The sequence below is a fragment of the Dermacentor albipictus genome, chromosome 9, assembly GCF_038994185.2.
Source record: "Dermacentor albipictus isolate Rhodes 1998 colony chromosome 9, USDA_Dalb.pri_finalv2, whole genome shotgun sequence".
Taxonomy (NCBI): domain Eukaryota; kingdom Metazoa; phylum Arthropoda; class Arachnida; order Ixodida; family Ixodidae; genus Dermacentor; species Dermacentor albipictus.
Genome location: NC_091829.1, coordinates 11730845 through 11745588, shown reverse-complemented (window position 1 = coordinate 11745588; position 14744 = coordinate 11730845). Strand labels below are relative to the sequence as shown.

The 14744-nt window shown below is 50.8% G+C and overlaps 1 protein-coding gene across 10 annotated transcripts in view; it reads left to right on the top strand.

The window, feature by feature from the left end:
• The window catches only part of LOC135911132 (nucleolar protein dao-5-like), a 282911-nt gene that overhangs the window by 125443 nt on the left and 142724 nt on the right, over positions 1-14744 (top strand). Inside the window, exon 1 of one of the 10 annotated variants that reach the window (XM_065443262.1) lies at positions 6474-7136. The exons of the other annotated variants lie outside the window; for them this stretch is intronic. The gene's annotated coding sequence lies outside the window, so the exon portion shown is untranslated. Of the gene's footprint in view, positions 1-6473; positions 7137-14744 lie in introns of those variants that run through there. 10 annotated transcript variants of the gene reach the window in all.

Sequence of the window (14744 nt, the reverse complement as noted above, 5' to 3'; positions counted from 1 at the left end):
GTGTCGATTAGACGAAGTTAAAGCACAGTTAATGAAGGTAGAGATAATTAAAACACGCGAACCCACGACCTTTAGTGGGAGTTGAACCGACGACCATGCGTTGTGCGCGCCTTGTGATGAACATCGTTGGTCACGTTGCGGCGCTTCTGCTGATATGGCCGCTCGAGTCACGTGACTCCGCCAGTGGCGCCACTGGACGTCGCCGGGCCTCTGCTGACGTGACTGCAATGTTTTCGCATTCGTCCACGTAGGGGTAACTAAGTGCGTCTTGAATTTTTGTGCAAGCGCACTTCAACCAAGAATAGCAGCTACGTGCAATCAGTCTTGTGAATTCGTTCCTGCCCAACTGATACCGACTGCATATTCCGCGGATGCTGCCCATATTTCGTAGCCAAATTAAAGTGGCGTTGCCGTCAGTCCCCGACCGTTAGAGGAAATACCCTCATAGCTCCTGTAGCACAACAATGGCCCTTGAGAGCTGTCGTCCAGCTAGTCCCATTTTCTGCATATCCATCTTGGTCTCATTAAAGTTATCTGTTCTTTTCCTTGATCGTTTTCTCAAAGTTCCTTCCGCACGCAGCGCCGTCCTTGCGCGTACAGACCGTCGCCGTCTCGACTCGTTTATTCCTGATTGGGTCTTTCTCCGGGCGATCATCGTTAGACACTTTCCGTGGCTACATCGTTGCACGAGTTATCTGCGCTTTTCTTTGCGCTTGTGTGTCAGCTGATTTCGCTCGCTGCGTATACACCGTTAAACAGTGTGCTTTTAACGTGAGCGCTCGGTCTGCATTGATAAAAAGAAAAAGTGGAACAGGAAGACCCTTCTTGAGTTGTTGGTGCGACTGCATGCTTGCTGGACTGTGTCCTTAGCGCTAACATTGTTCGTGGGGGACAAATAAGGCGGGATACATCTGAGAGGCCGAAGACAAGAAAGGCAGGGAGGTTAACCCGGACTAAAAAACCAGTTGATACTCTACACTGAGAGGGGGGGATTTGGTAGGGTTAGGCGCGTAAGCTTCCACAACCGAAAACAAGAAGCAGATAGTATATGGAATAATGCCTGACTTGTTCACTCACTCACTCGCTCGCGCGCTCGCTCGCTCGCTCACTCACTCACTCACTCACTCGCTCGCTCGCTCACTCACTCACTCACTCACTCACTCACTCACTCACTCACTCACTCACTCACTCATCATCCTGTCCAGTTATGCCCACCCAGTCCCTCGTGACATTTGATTATTGTAAAAGCAAACTTTTGTTTTTAAAACCTGTGATGTTGTGGATTAATGGATGTGCATTGAGTTATGGGCTTTGTGACTACATTTAATGGGCTCGGTGAGTTCGCGTTCTGGAGTTGGCTGCAATGAAGTAATATATTTCTCAGAAAGAGTGTATATTAGACATTGATAGCAAATTTCGCCCCGGTCTGTCGTCGCGATTAATATATTCTTCTGGACACCGTTGGAACATCGATATCGCCTTCGTTGGCTGTGTGCCGTATGCGGCAACCTTCGACTAATGAACCAATAATGCAATAGGCTATGATACATTTTGATTTCAATTTGTTCAAGTTCGGTGCGTAAATACAACCACCGCTGTTTCTTAAACAACCGTGTAAAATACGTGCTATTTTGAGTCGCTTCCGAGCGCTCCATTGACCCCCATTTAAATCTGCATCGTTTGCTGGAGTCATTAGATGTATTGCTTGTCGATCAGCAGTCTCGAGGCGTTCTCAGCCTTCTATTCTGGGAAGCATGCCCATTCCATAAGTGATCTGCTACGTCTCGAAAAGAAACCACCTAGGCAGTAAACAGGTTCTTTAGATAAAGCTTCGTCCTTGGAGGTAGAATTATTTCTTGTAATACGTTAGCGTTCGGAGTGCCAGAATGGAAAAGGAAATGTATGTGGTAAATATAAGAATCAAGAACACCGGCACCGTAGTGGTGGCAATGGAACTGCAGGGGGTATTCTAACAAAAAAGCCCCTCTGCTGCAGTTCTTCAGGTTTTTCGCTGTCAAACCTCAAGTCATTGCTCTCTAAGAAACATTAGTCTCCGCCGCCTCGCTTCAGGGCTACAGAGCCGTGTCGGGCCTGCCCGGGGGGCGAGGGATTTGCACCTTGATTGATAAAAGGCTGACTCATCTCACCCACGACCTCAAGCTGGCGAGTGGTAGAATTTAATATGTCATGGTTTAGATCCTGCTCGACGTACTACAGCAGAATCAGCGCAGAAACAGCGTGTTCGTTCTCAATATCTACAGCAACCCCAGGGACTCGCGCCAGCAGTTCAAGACCATCCTCAAGAAAGCGACCGACTTGGCCAGCCCTCGACCCTTGGTCGTCGTCGGTGACTTCAACGCATCGTACGGCATCTGGGGTTACGTCTACGACACTACCAAGGGGCGCAACCTGTGGCAAGGCGCCAACGAGATGGACCTCACTCTGGTCACTGACAATGATTTTCCTACGCGCATCGGCAACTTCGTTACCCGGGACTCGACACCCGACCTCGCGTTCGTCAGGAACGTTGAGGACGTGGGCTGGTAGAACACCGCCATGAAGTTCGGCAGCGACCACTACATTCTCGAGACCAACTTCAAGGTGTCTCGGAGTAGGATCAAGAATTCACGTTCATCGATTGGGACCGCTTTCGCAAGATTCGCGAAGAACCCGGCAGAGCCAGGGCACCCGCCACTCTCGAAGAATGGTGCGAAGGCGTCCGGAACGACGCTTCCGCGGCTACCAAGAAAGTGGAAACCGATCTCGACGTCGAGCGGATGGACAGCAGACTTGCTCACCTGATCGAGGCCAAAAACGCCCTGCTTCGCCGATGGAATGGTCAAAGGCTCAATCGCAGACTCCGAAAAAAGATCTCGGAGCTCAACAAGGTCATCGATGACCACTGCAAGGCGCTATGCCAGCAGCAATGGGACGAGCTCTGCGAATCCATCGATGGACAGATGCGCAACGGCAAATCCTGGGGTACGCTGAAGCACCTTCTCGACGAAAGCGGCTCGAAGCCAAATCAGAGGCATACGTACGTTGGCCCGGGTCGATGTTATTCGACGTTATTCGGGTCCTGGACATGTTTGTCGAATTCAACGGCGGGAACGGAACGGCTCTCCGCGAGATCATCGCAAAGACGGACAACGCTTTCCGCCTCGTTCGCAGAATAGCAAACCGGCACAGAGGAATGAAGGAAAACAATCTCCTCAGGCTTATCAATGCCTTCGTACTATGCCACCTTATGTACACAATTTCTATGCACAACTGGCTCAGAGCGGAGCGAGACAAGCGCAACGCTCTCATCCGCAAAGTAGTGAAGAGGGCTCTCGGGCTACGCATCAGGACCCATACCGAGGATCTCCTGAAGCTGGGGGTGCATAACACTGCCGAGGAGATTGCCGAAGCCCAAGAACGCGTGCAACTCACTCGCCTGAGCACCACAGCGGCAGGTAAACACATCCTCGAAGAGCTCGGTTACCAACCTGCGGGATTCCCGATGGTCAGTACCCCGATCCCTAGGTGCATTCGAGACAAGTTCGAAGTGGCCCCTGTGCCCAGAAACGTCCATCCCGGCCATAACGAGGGCAGACGCAAGGCCATAGCAGCAGCCATCCTCAAACAGATCAAGCAACGAGACATTATAGAGCAAGCTTCGTCGACGCCGCGGAGTACAGCGATGGGAAGACCTTTGCCATCGTTGTGGTCGACTCCAGCGGCAAGATTTCCAATAGCGCCTCCATTCGCACTTCAGACCCCGGAGTCGCCGAGCAAGCCGCCATCGCCCTCGCCCTGCTAGACGGTCGTGGGTCCAAGATATATGGCGATTCCAAAACGCCAGTTAGGGCTTTTCAGAAAAGTTTCATCGCCAAGCAAGCTGCTCGTCTTCTTAGCAGCTCGAGTCGATATGGTCTCACGCATCATTCAATCCACTGGTTTCCCGCTCACGTAGGGTCGGTCGAGGGTGCTCCCCCGAACCTGAATGAGTCTGCTCACGAGACTGCGCGTGACCTCACCGACCGCGCTTCCTCTGCAAGAAGCACCGACTCCCCTCCTCCCTACGGCCACAGGGACGCTCCCGCTACTCACAACGAGATTATTAAATTCTTCTACATGTTTAGAAGGCTCTTTCCACCCCCTCATCCCAAGTTGAATAGGGGCCAAGCCGTTTCGCTTAGGCTTCTGCAGACCAACACGTATCCGTGTCTCCGTTCTCCACGAGGCTTACCCGGACGTGTATCGCGACGACGCCTGCCCCTCCTGCGGGCAGACCTCCACTCTAGCGCACATGCTCTGGGAAGCGCGGGTCGACATACCCCAAGTTCATCAAGGAGGAGTGGGACTCGCTTCTGCGTCTCTGGAAAAGCAAATCCTGGCTGTCCGGCGTTCCCGCGACTGGGCCGGTGGGCTAGACCTGCCGGTCCCGACGTGGGACTAGCCGGGTGCGCGACAAGTTCGCGTGCTCTCGCCGGAGCTGCAATAAAGTTCCTGCACTCACTCACTCACGGTCACGTGGTAGTGGTAGAGAGGATGTGTGTGTGTGTGTGTGTGTGCGCGTGTGTGTGTGCGCGCGTGCGTGTGCGTGTGTGTGTGCGTGTGTGTGCGTGCGTGTGCGTGCGTGTGTGTGTGCGTGTGTGCGTGTGTGTGCGCGCGCGCGCGTGTGTGTGTGTGTGTGTGTGTGTGTGTGTGTGTGTGTGTGTGTGTGTGTGTGTGTGTGTGTGTGTGTGTGTGCGCGCGCGACTGTATTCGTTAGTTGGCCTCTCTTGGGCTTGCGCGGACAAATCTTTTTCATATCTACTCCTCTTTCCAGGACATCCGTTGTGCCCTCCTCCCAGTGCAGGGTAGTCAACCGCATGGTTACTCCGGTTACCCTCTCTGCCTGTCATCTATCTTCTTTGTTTCTCTCGTCAATAACAGGTCCGTACCAACTAGTCCGTCTCACTACAATCCTTCGATAAAGACCTCCAATCGGGCTCCTCCACTCCAGCTGCTCCCAAATCGCGCTCCCCTTTCCCAGCCGCGCCCTTTCTCGTTCGTTCTCGCTCGGTCACGAAACGGCCTTTCCCCGCAGGCGAAGGCCACCGGCACAGTGTCCTGCGGGCTGACGGGGCGGCCGAAAAAGACAAACAAAATACTGCGCCCCGTTTGTTTGCTATTGACCGTGCGACTTTCATGGGGAGCGGGGGTCTGACCGCACTTTTCTTCTGGGTCCATGCCAGGCCAGACAGCGCTGTCCGTTCGCTCGAGGACCAACCACGCCCGAGAATCTGGCGCCGCGGTACTCAGTGAAAGCGGCGCGCGCTGATGAAGCTCTTGCGTTGTGGCGATGGTATTGCAACAGGTCGGTTTAGCCTGGCTCTCAAAGGCTCCATCATCTACGCAGTCTCTTTCGTTGAATATACAGCATCCCTGGAATTATTGGAGTAGCTTGAACGTAAACCTGGAACCCAACGTATGGCTTTTTCGGAAGGACTCCCACAGAAGGATACACATATAGAGTGCATGAGGTAACTCACGGTCACTTAAACACCACAAATTAGCCAACTGTGGCACACTTTTGCGTTTAATCACAACAAATCGAAAGCGCAAGTCCTAGCGGGACGACGCGACGATAATGGCTCCCGATAAATCATCAGGTGTTTGTTTCGTTCTGCATCAAGCTGTCTTGAATTCTTGGGTGCTACAATAAGATTTTGCTCGATAATGAAAACACTCTGTCACAGCACAGGATTCGTTCGAGCTAGGGGAGTTCGTTCCAGCCCGCTACGTTCCGCGGCGTCCGAACGCGATCGGCTCTCCTCGCACCAGTCCGGTTTACCCGCGACGCAAACTCGCGCGTGTTGTCATCGCGTCCACCCTCCTGTAATGTATCCGAACCTCTTGCGATGGCGGGACATTTCGCTCCTCTCTGACGAACCGATCAAGCCCGTCAAAAAGTCTTTCTCGAGCGTCCTGAAAAAAAGAGAGAGAGAGAGAGAGAGAGAGAGAGAGAGAGAGGAAGGAACGCAAAGTTCGGCAACAGGTCCCGCGAGCCAAATGGCCGTTTCCGAGGGCCGGCTGACCGGCGGACAAGCCACAGCAGCCCGTGGCATCGCCACCACCACCGACGGCCGGCCGGCTTGGCTGTGGCGGCGGCGGGCATCCAAGCGAAGCGTGAAAATGCACCGGGCGCATCTCCGTGCCACCGTCGCCTCCTCACCTGCCGACGCCGCGCACACTGCGAGAGGCGAGCGAAGAACGGTGAGCGCCGGCGCGATGCTACAGTCGGCCTGTTGCAAAAAAAAAAACGGACGGGGAAGGGCACGATCGAAAGAAAGACAAAGAACGATAGAAATAAGCGCTACAACGCTGCACACGAGAAGGAGAGATGGAACGAGAGAGAGAGAGAGAAAGAAAGAAAGAAAAATAAGGCGGGCGAGAGAAGGGCAAGGAAATAGAGGGAAAGAGAGAAAGGCCGCCACCAGTTGGTGCGGCGGCGACAGCGAGCGGGCCGCGAGTGCTGCTCGCGTTGGCCTCAGTCATCGCGCAAGTTCAGCCGCCGAGCGGCCGCTGCGAGCGAGCCGTCGATCGGTACCGCCTGTGCAGTTCTTCGGCGAGACCGCAAGCCCGGGGTGCCGTGGCCGCCGGACGACCTCGCGTGGATTGCGCTGCGTGCTTTGGACCGAAAGATCGGGCAAGACAGTTCTTCAAACCCCCCGAACGGCAGGGCGTGTGTGTTCGATTCCAGGATAAACTGTGGATTGTTGTGCCTGCCTCTGGAGCCACGCCGTAGTACAGACAGTTGCTCGCACCATCTACTTGTCTTCGTCCTCCTCGACGAAGCGTCTGTTCACTGACGAGTGAAGCACTCCGTTCAGGGGGCGGTCGTCTTGTCCGGCGCCTGGATTTCCCTGTGCGCGCTTTCTCGGATTGCGTGAGTGTGTGCGTCGGGTGACAATTGGGGAGGATTTCGCACGCGTCTTCATTGCCACCGTCACTACCTTGGATTGCTGGTCATCGCGTGCAGCCGATATTGACGCCGTAGCCCGGAAGTCGGGTGTGTTTTCGGTGTGGCGACGTCCTCCGACACTGCCGGAATCGCCTCCCACGCCCTCCTCTGCGAGTTTTGGTGCCAGCCCGGTTGAGCCAGCAAGGTCAGTGCATTGCACTTCAGGCGTTTGACACGGCTTCGCGTGAATGAGCTCTCGCACCGATGCGAGAAAGTGAGCGTGCACTTACGTGCGCAGCTTTCATGTGGCCACTGTTGCTCGGTACAGAACCATGGCAGTACGTAATGTGGTGCCTGGCGATTTAGCTGCATTGGGATTGAGCAGACTCAACATCACGTTCTGTTCAGGCCGCAGCGCGGTGAAGCGCTTTGTGAGATGTGATGAGGATACGAGGTCGGGCGAGCTTCTTGTGGGAGACACAGGTGCGCACGCTCTGCAATAGACGCCGTGTTCTAGCTGGGCGTTGCACGAAAATGCTCCAAGTATGTCTCATTACGGATTATTCAGTTATTTCGAACTGCCGTGCATGTGGCAGTTTTCTCAAGCAGAAGGAAAGCAGTGGCTTTGGTTGCGCTGCTAAGCACGAGCACGCGGGATCAAATCCCAACCGCGGCGGCCGCATTTCGATGGGGGGCGAAATGCGAAAACACAAGTACTTCGATTTAGGTGCACGTTCGAAAACCCCACGTGGTCCAAGTTATTCCAGAGGGCTCCTCTACGGCGTGTCTCATAATCAGGTCGTGGTACTGGCACACAAAATCCTATAATTAATTAATTAGACAGAAAGAAAGAGCAATGTTGTGAGTGAAAACGTTAGGCCAACATTTGTTCAGCAGATCAAACCATTCTATACGATTATGTTTTAAGTTCCCTAGAGGTTTTAATACGCTACAATAATGTGTGCGTGCGTATCTGGCGTGTGTGTGTGTTTATACACAACTTACTTCTAGTATTTTTTGTAGAGCAGTGTAATCTTATCGAGTTTCACTTGCACTTAATTAGGGGTATCAGCTTGATGCAGCTGACTCTCAAAGATAAAAGGAGTTGGCTGTTGCGTTTGCGCAACTCATCAATACAGTATGTTGGAATACGCGACAGTTCTTCCTTGCAAGATTTGCTATCTACCTTTCTCATAAACTTAGGTAGGGCTATTTATCCAGCTCGGCAGCTTTCAGTACAGTTGACCCTTTAAAAACTGGCAATGAAGATGTTTTCACTCTGTTAGCGTTTTTTGTTGTTTGTTTGTTTCTTTTCTTCTTTTTTGTATCCTCTGCGCTAAGTCTCGTGAATCTGTCGGCGATCGCAGCTGTCGAGATGTTCTATGCAGGGTAACACGTGACTACCGATATCGCTTTTGTGTATCTCCGTGGCTACATCCACCTGTTGTCAAGAATGTGGAGCCGTAGGAACAATAACGAAAAATCCGTGGAGTCCAATCGACCTCTTTATATGGCTTTCATAGATTATGAAAAGGCATTTGATTCATTTGAGATACCAACAGTAATATAAGCATGGCGTAACCAAGGAGTACAGGAGGCATGCGAGAATACGTTGGGAAAGTAGCTACGAAGATTCCACAGCTACCTTGATTCTCTACAGGTAGAGTAGAAAGTTATCTACCAAGAAAGGGATCAGATAAGGAGACCAAATCTCTTCAAGGCTACTAACTGCATGCCGAGAAGTATTCAAGCTATTAGACTGTGAAGGCCTAGGACAGGAGCAAGGATCAACGGCGAATATCTCCGCAATTTTTTGTTTGCAGATGACATTGTCCTATTCAGCAACACTGGGGACGAATTACAACAAATGATTGAGGACTTTAAACCAAGAAATTCTAAGAGTGGGGTTGAAAATTAATATGCAGAAGACTTATAATAGCCCGGCAAGGGAACAAGAATTCAGGAACGCCTGTTAGCCTCTAGAGACAGTACAGGGGTACGTTTATCTGGTTCAATTACTCACAGGGGACTCTGATCAAGAGAAGGAAATTAACAGAAGAATAAGAATGGGTTGGAGTGCAAACTGCAGGCATTACCAAATATACCACTCTCGTTGAAAAAAGAAGTGTGCAATCATTGCATTCTATCGGTGCTAACAAAGGGGGCAGAGACTTGGAGGTTAACAAAGAAGCTCGAGAACAAGTTGAGGACCGTGGAATCAGCCATGGAAGAAAAAATGTTACGCGTAACGTTAAGAGACAGGACGAGAGCGGTGGTGGATCAGAGAACAAACGGGGATAGCCGATATTCTAATTGGCATTAAAGGAAATAAATGGAGCTGTGCGGGCCATATAATGCGTAGGGTAGATAACCGGTGGACCATTCGCGTTACAGAATAGGTGCCAGGGGAAGAGAAGCGCAGTCGAGGACGGCAGAAAACTAGGTGGGGTGATGAAATTAGGAAATCTGCAGGCGCAAGCTGGAATCAGCTAGCGCAAGACAGCGGTATAATTGGAGATCGCACGAGGCGGCCGTCGTCCCGCAGTGGGCATACAAAAATAAATAAAAAATAGGCTGCTGCGGCCGCTGATGATGGTGAACAATAACGACTTTGCTTTAAAAGAAAAAAAAAGGAAACTATGATGTCGGCGGGGGTCACAGTAGACATCCACCATTTTAGTGCCCATGTTTCCTTGGGAACAAGCAATTTGGCACGTTCCGTGCTGCCTTGAAACTACACTGTAGCGGGTGTCAGCCGACTAGTTGAACATTTCCAGCTAAGTATAGTCGGCTGGATTCGGAGCGAGAAAGCGAAACGCAAGCTTCGTAAAACAGTTCTCTCGTCCGCACTGTTCGATAACATCCTTCTGCGAGAGATCTCTTGTTTGCTGTCATCCTGTTCGTGCGAAGAAGAAAAGCGCCCCCATCATGTTGGTATCTAGCCCTGAGAAATTAAATTTCGCACTTGCACCCAAGCTACGTTGTAACTAAGGATCACGTGGATGGGCGCTACGTGGATGCTTGACCGTTTCTAGATAAGAGTAAACCGGATTGGAGAGTGGCAAAGAAGGAACGCTAGCGAAGAGGTTTGTTTCTGTCTCTTCTTCCCTTTGGTCTTCAAAACAAATAATAATCATCATAAATAGAATAATAAATAACTAACTAAATAAAAAGGTTTATAGTCTTAGCATCCGTTTAACAAGAAGCGACCGAAAAACACACACTGTGACCGGAGGGAGGCACTGGAAGGGTGGACGAATGCGGAGTGCGAATTGGGCATTCCGATATCTGGCAAAGTTCGTGGATCGCGTGGTCGGCCTTCTAAGGTCGTACGTGCCTGGCATCGTGCCCGGCGTAGTCGACAATCGCGACCGGTGATCTTGTTGCGAGAACGACTCCGCCCATTTAACCCGCTGAGGTGCTCTTGTTATTTCCAATTAGCTTTTTTTTTTCCTTCATATCTGGCCACGTGGATTCGGGTTTTGCGGCAGAGAGAACGTCCCGAATTTCGCGTTTAATTCGCTGCTTTTGATTGTGTTTGACCTCGAGACTGGTGTATAGGACGGGAAAGTCCGGCCAACTGGAAGAAACACTATCGCTTGCAGTCAGCCCGCGTGTAATCTCGTTCCGGTGTATTTAACAAGTCTAATGCGTGACTTACTGTTGTTATCGTCGAAGTGTGGAAACGGTGTGCCCTGTATACTAAAGGAACGGTGCCCCTGATGTCTGTCCTCATTCGCTGGTGGTTTTATTTTCTTCTCTACCCCCCCCCCCTCCCCCCACTCCTGCGCGGCAGACCAGACCTTGCTTACTAAGTGCTAGAAGGTATGGAGCTCCCATCCATATTCTATCCTAGGGTTACTGTGTGCGATATCGTCTCACTGAGGAGGAAAATCGATTTATTTTCCTTTGCTGTCCTCCGTTACGCATGTGTATGTAGTGTCCTCCGCTTGCCCTTCGTTCTCTGTGCGTTGCTCGCTTGTTGGGACATCTTCGCGCTGTGTCGCTGCAATCTCTGTAGTTTTCGAGTCAAGCAGGATCCCGTTAAATTGAATAAATAAAAACAAGCTCGTCTTTTTCTAACGTTGTCTGAAGGTAACTCTCTATGTAGTGTCTTTCGCTATATGTAATTATTTCGTATTACTGCTAAGAAAATAAGCTGTACGAGTTTCTCTTTCTAACACTTTTACTGATTGACTAGTAATACTTTTACTGAGTGCCGAGTAAAAGCTCCAAATGCACCTGGCTTGTGCCACAAGAATCCAGAATTGTTTTGCTGTTGTACCAAGGACGTGGCCGCCGCTAGCAATTGAAAGGAACGCTTTGAGGATGGCGGTAGCTAGAACCTTCTCGGTTACCCTTGACATTTGTTTTTACGTCGCCTACAGGCTGTTTATTTAACCACATTCCTTTCAGGCCTCACTTTATTCCGAACCTTGCTGAGAGCCTTATTTGAGCATGGAGCTATAGCTTGGTGCATCTATAGGCTACGCGGAGCTTTAGCTTCTTTCTTTATATATATGGTGGGGACTGCTACTGCTGAGTTTCTTGTAATAAAAAGATAGCCCTTAAAGATATAGTAGATGAGCCATTGCCGCCACAACCGCTTATGCTATAGGGGCGGCATACTTCTTCAGGACGAACCAGTGTGATGTCAAGGCAGCCGCCGTAGCGCTATTGCGCTTGACGTCTGTGCGTTTAATAGGAAGCCTTCAACACGACATCAACCGACAGAAACTGAAAGTACAAATACTATTGTTCTTCTATCACGTGTGTCGTCTTTACGTACGCGGATCACTTCGCAGTTCTTCTTCGCGTTGCTGCACCACACCCGTTCTTTCCTGAGGTTGCGGGTTTTGATGGTATATAGCCGGTAACGTCCTGACGCTTTTCTGAGGGCGGCGTCGCATCTTCTCAGTATAATTTTCAGTGCCTTCTCGCTCATGCAGCTACTATTCCTCGTCTCGATGCTGTGCGTCAGACTTGTTACTTACGAATGCTACTTAAAACATGTTACTTAAGAATTTCCTATCATCTCAGCGTGGACCGTTCATTCAATTCTTTAGCTATACAGTCATGCCCCGCAGTCACTGCGATGGAGGAAAATCTATTCCTTCATCATTGCTGACTAAACGCGTTGTGCGTTTAGTAAAGTGTTCATGTGTATCAATACTTCGCAGTTAGAAGTAAATTGCAGAAGGTAAGCAGAGTGTTCAGTTGACCGGCAGCACAACGTCTGTCTGTCTGTGTGTGTGTTTGTGTGTGTGTGTGTGTGTGTGTGAGAGAGAGAGAGAGAGAGAGAGAGAAAGAGAGAGAGAGAGAAAGGCAAAGGAAAGACAGGAAGGTTAACCAGAGATTATCTCCGGTTGGTTACCCTGTACTGGGGGAGGGGCAAGGGGGGATGGTGAAAAGTTAGATGGTGAGAGGTGAGAGGTTCTGCCCTTCTATTACTAGAATAAACTTGCAAGAAAAAGCAAATAGCGCGCACAGATGCGTACACCACGACTGAAAGAGTTACACTGAGAAAATAAGGGGTCCGTGTTAAAGAGCCACAACCTGTTCCACCCGGAACTGGAACCTCGACAGCTTTTTCTGAAGGCACGATAAAGAACGAATCCCGCTTTTGTTGCCCGATGCGCGTGAAACGAGGCACGTCGACTGGCCCGCCGGCGTCTTCGGCGATCGAGCGAGCGGTCCTGCCGCCGGACTGCGTGCAGCTGCTGTTATCAAGCGAGGCTGGCGCGGACACGCGACTGTTGACACGCGTCCCAAGACGCGCGCGGCCACGAGGACAGGTGCTCGCGTCCGGAGGGCTCGCGGTGCGTGCACGCACCTGGCCCTCCTCACAGTCGGCCTTGGCAACGGAGCTCAGCCCAGCCGTGAAGCCCGGCGAGTTGAATAATTTATGGCTGGCCGCTTCGCGAGCCCGGCCGGGTGGGAGGTGCTCTGCTTCTCTTCTTACGTGTGCGTGTGTGCTCTGCTTTGGCTCGCCCTGGAGTCCGCCGTTGCTGGCCACCGTTGGGCCCCACGACGTCTTCCGCCGTGCAGTGGTCTTTCGCGGTGCAGGGGTGCACATGTCTGTTCGTGGAAGGCTCGATCCTCGGCTGATCGAGAGCGCCTTTCTGTTAAGACTTGATTATTGCAACAATTAAGCTGTGGTATACACGTGTAGTTCACCTGCAGTGTCTCTTTGCTGCGTCCGTTCGAGAAAGACTCAGCGGCTGAACAGAATGAGAGAGAGAGAGGGAGAGGAAGAATATGAAAGAGAGTGACGTTCAACCTGCCGCTTGAACAACTGGGTCTTTGTTTTGAGGCCTGCTTACAGCGTAACCATTACGTCGTGATATACATGCGTAGTTGAGATCGCCAGTGCGATCATATTTTGGTTCGTTAGTGTAAATATACTGCGCCGAGCAAATGTGCTTTCTCATAGAGTACCAAGCTCTCGTTCTGCCGTAACTCATCTTACAGCGATTTCCTCCTTTAGAGATGGACAGCAAATTGCATGAACGCTGGAAGGTGCGAATGCCAGAACGCTATATATATAAGCGAACCTAGCGTGATTATTATAAACTGGTGACATCGTCAGCAACAGAAGTGACGCCACAATGCTGTTATATGCAGTTAGTGACGTCACACTCGAACACATGTGACGCAATTGTCATAATTAAGATAAACCTGACCTACGTACGAAGCAACCTGAAGCAAAAAGGCCCTCGCTTGCTAGTGCGGTACACTTTGAAAAGAGGGCTTTCTTTCTTTCTTTTAGCGCCAGGCACATGCATTCACCTGGCCGTGTTTGCAGCCGGGGCCTTGAGGCAGCGGAACTAAGCTCATATATACATATCATGCGGATGAACAAAATTTATGGCTGGCCATTTTTCAAGTGTGACCGCCTCTCTCTTTAGTATTTGCATGCCGTGTGGTGCAGACTGTGGTTAGTTGGCCGTCAGGTTGATGACTATCTCACGTTCTTCAGGAGCTTCGTGACAAACTGCCTAGGTCAGACATTTTCTGAGATGCACAAACTTATCCACCTAATGACAGTGTTTGCCGAAACTTTTGCGCTTCAAGTGGCTACAGCTGCGTGCTAGCAGACAAGCGACAGGCTGTGATCCCTGCCGTTTTCTTTCTTTTTTTTTTTGAACGCAAGGTTTTCCACACGGCATAAATAAGTGCATTCCTTCTTTGTTAATAAGCCGTCTCTGGGTTGGTCTTTGCGCATCTCGCTGCCTTTAACACTTTCTCTCTTGTGGGACCCTTTTGCACCTGGACACAGCCATAGCAGCCTGGCGAGCAAATGCCCGCCATCTTTAAAATTGGTTGGATATGTTTCTCTATCTGGCACAGACACTGTGTGTGAGGGTGTGGCTCACCGATTGACTGTATGACAGCGCAGACGCAGTCTGATGATGATGACGACGATGATGATGATGTCCTGAAAGTACTTGGCACATACCACCTCAGGAGGATCGGCCAGGAGTCGGGCATATCTTAGATATGTGTTGATGGCATAAGTATTCTCTTGTTTATTCGTACTTACCTTTTTCTCAGCTTTCGTACCCCCTCATCCTTAGTACACGGTAACCAATCGGACGCTGGTTATAGCCTCCCTCTCTTTCCTTCACATTTACCTTCCTCACTCTCTTCGTAAAGTGGGTTGCGAAGTCTGCTCAATTTTTTACCAAGATCGAGCAGAAAGGAAAATTTAAAAAAGAAGAAAAGCGCTGCGTTCGAGCGGGACACACTGCATAACGGCCAAAACTACCGGTTCATCGGCTTCCGCTCGCATTCCTTCGGCTTCTGGCATTTA